General features: G+C 39.5%; 1 pseudogene; it reads left to right on the forward strand.

Annotated features, from left to right (window-relative positions):
* Positions 1-1,810: 1,810 nt before the first annotated feature.
* Positions 1,811-2,737, forward strand: LOC123347024 (annotated as a pseudogene).
* Positions 2,738-3,541: the final 804 nt, after the last annotated feature.

Consider the following 3,541-nt stretch of genomic DNA (forward strand, 5'->3'; position numbering starts at 1 on the left):
GCTAGGATTTTCATTGGAGTCTAAAGGAGTTAGATGAACAAATCCCACTGAAATGCAATGTATGTGGGTGCCCAATTCCCTCAGGCGTCTTTGAGAATGCCAGCCTGTGCTTCTGCATTGTGCTCAAGCTACAGTATAAAAACAGGTTAGACAATTTCTCTTGTATTCATAGTCAGCTTCTGATCAGTTTCACCTTCTGGCTGTCTTGCAGAATAATTGTAGTTTTGCAAGTAATGCAGACTCTACACTTTCCAAAATAAAACAACCTTCTCCTGTAGTTAGTCCAAATCAGATCTGATGTTTTGAGAGAGAAAAAATAAGTTTTTGACAAGAAGAAATAAAAGAGAGAATGAAAAAGCTCTGTAGTCAGCACATTTCAGAAAGAAGGACATGGAGTCCATTCCATCTTGTGTACCATCAACATAATTATTTAATAACTTCGCCTCTGTTACACTTGTGAAAACATACTAAAGACAGTGCAGTTTGCAGGCTGGCCCATTTAACTGAATAAAATGGGGTCACACTTTGTATTGGGGCCCTATTTATAAATGCTTTCCAAATAGGGTTGGACGGCTTAGATTTTTATTGGGAAATGTCAATAAATCCTATTTCACCATACACACCCAAACCGATGAAAAAATATTTTCATTGGTAATAATTAAAATTGATAGGTAGGCAAAGTAAGGCAAATGCTGCTTGAGAACTTATTAGGGTTTGATTAAAAGCCATTTACTTTGTGTATTTTGACACATGATGTTGACAGTTTGTGTTTTAACTGTTATAAAGCTTTAAATGTTTGAACCTCAGCCTGTATGGTCATTGAATAATTATTGCCTGACAGTCCTCCATTATCTGCCCCTGCCATAATTTCCCACACTGTGGATACTTAATTGATAAAAATAAAATAAAAATGTTTAAAACCCATAATTTTGCACAACTGTGCGAAAATACAAAAACAAGGCTTAAAAATAAACATTGATATTATCTGTTGAAATTATTTAAAAAATGAATTTTTCCAAGCCTTCTTATAAGCAATTAAAAATTACAAGTATGTTAGAAACATGAGCAATATATGTGCATCAATAGAAAGCTTTAAAAATGATTATGTCAGGGTTATAAGCAACATATTTTGACAGCTGGAAACAATACAAATTGCTCAAGCATTTATTAAAGCATCAATTATTTATTAATTGAACCTTATTATAAAGTATGACCAAACTGAGAGGTGAATGGAGTCTGGAACTCTATGGTACCATCATGATTACCAATGGTTCAGAGGAGGTATAAGTCAAATATGAGGGTATCACCATCATCATCAACAGCGACAACAGTGGACTGTCCTATTGTTGCTAGAGTCAGGGGCCCTGTTGCCCATTAGAGGTCAGGCTCTTCCTTTAAAATCTCTCGAAGCAGACATCTAAAAACAGAGGCACCCCCAGATCAATAGTCTCTTTTGAAAATATAAGCCAGGACTCTTGGGTGCTGTTTCAGGCTCAGGGTGAGGAGTGTGTTCTAGTAGCTCAGAAAAAGGAACTGGGAATTTGGATGCCCGGGTTCTGTTTCCAGCTCGTTAATGGGTGCCCATCTCTGTCTAATGCCGTGAGCCGACAACATGCTGAGGGTTCCCAGCACTCATTGAGAGTTAAATGTTCACTACACCATACAAATTGTGTTCAGAATCCTGATATCTATGTGACTGCTCAGTTTGTTGTCTGTCAACAATGACCTGCCTCTAACAAAATCACCTGTGTATATTTTTGTTTTCCCTTTATGGTTGCATGTGTTTTGGCAGGTACACCACCTGGCCCCAATGGTGAAGGGAAATCAAACCAATGTGAAGGAATTTATTCTGCGTGGGTTCCCTGGCTCTCGTTATTTTCAGAACTCACTCTTCATGCTATTCTTGTTCATGTACCTCCTGACACTCACAGGAAACATCACCATCATATCCTTAGTGGGGACCCACCGTCGCCTCCGCACCCCTATGTACTACTTCCTCTGCAATCTCTCCTTCCTGGAGATCTGGTTCACCACAGCTACCATCCCCAAGACTCTTACCAATCTCGTGTCCCAAAGCAAAACCATCTCCTTCCTCAGCTGCCTCCTGCAGATGTACTTTGTTTTCTCCCTAGGCTGCACTGAATTTCTACTCCTGGCTGTCATGGCCTATGATCGCTATGTGGCCATATGCCACCCATTGCGCTATAGCTCCATCATGAACAGCACATTGTTCATTCAGTTGGCCATTGGCTCCTGGGTAGGTGGCTTCCTGACTATTTCTGTGCCAGCATTTCTGATCACCAGGTTGTCCTTCTGTGGCCCTATGGTCATCAACCATTTCTTCTGTGACATAGATTCTTGGATAGAGCTCTCCTGCACAGACACGTGTCTTTTTGAGATGGTGTACATTTCTATCTGATTTATTGTCATCCTGGGCTCCTGTGCAGTCACCCTGGTCTCCTACATTTACATCATCTCCACCATCCTGAGAATCCCATCTGCCCAAGGCCAGAAAAAGGCCTTTTCCACTTGCTCTGCCCATCTCACCATTGTGGTTATATTGTACGGCTCTGCCATCTTCCTGTACGTCGAGCCTTCTAAACAGAACTCACTGGACATGAACAAAATTGTTTCTGTCTTCAATACTATTGTGACACCATTGCTTAACCCTTTCATTTACACTCTAAGGAATAAAGAAGTCAAGGAAATCTTGAGAAAGGCTTTCAGTAGGACATGATGTTATTGTCCAATGGCCTGGATATCATTGATTTAGGTAGGCAGCAAGGGGAAATCAAGTAAACCATCAAAACTTATGAATATTAAATAAATCATGTATGGTATCTAAATAAAATCAAATAATAATAATAATGCAGAATTTGGCCCAAAATTTGGAAACTATATTACCGGGACTGAGTCTCATTTACAATAAGGCAACTTTGAATTCTTTTGGCAGTGTAAATGGGCCTTAAAATGGGTGTGACTGTAATTTACAAGGTCTGAAAGACCGCTTTACACTGCTGGAATGATGGAAAGGGGTCTTCTTTTCAATGAGGATCAGTCCCTCATTCTTTGTGTATGCAAAATAGCCTGATATGATATATTTCTCCATTTTACCCAGATACTTGCTTCTGACATTTAGCACTCTAGCACTTTTGATGGAGCTCCACAAGCATTGTGATCACTTTGCTTACAATCCAGAAAATGTTGATAAGACACTCTGAAAACTTGGAGAAGACTTGGATGTGACTGGAAAGCTTTGATAATACTTTGTCACATCTGTCAACACGATGATGCAAATTGGACAGCTTCTTACAATCTTTCACATGATTTGACATCTTTCTAGCTCTATTACAACATTTTGACAAGGATCTATGGTGCAGAAGCCAAAGGTATTTAGGTGCTAAAATCAGGCTGGGACATTCCAGGGAGTCTAAAGGAATTAGGCACCAAGACCTCATTCAATTTTGATGGGATTTGTGGGCCTAACTCTCTTAGGCACCTTTAAAAATTGCAACCTAAACAACAATAAAATATAATCATG

Source organism: Mauremys mutica, chromosome 12 (assembly GCF_020497125.1).
Source record: "Mauremys mutica isolate MM-2020 ecotype Southern chromosome 12, ASM2049712v1, whole genome shotgun sequence".
NCBI lineage: Eukaryota > Metazoa > Chordata > Testudines > Geoemydidae > Mauremys > Mauremys mutica.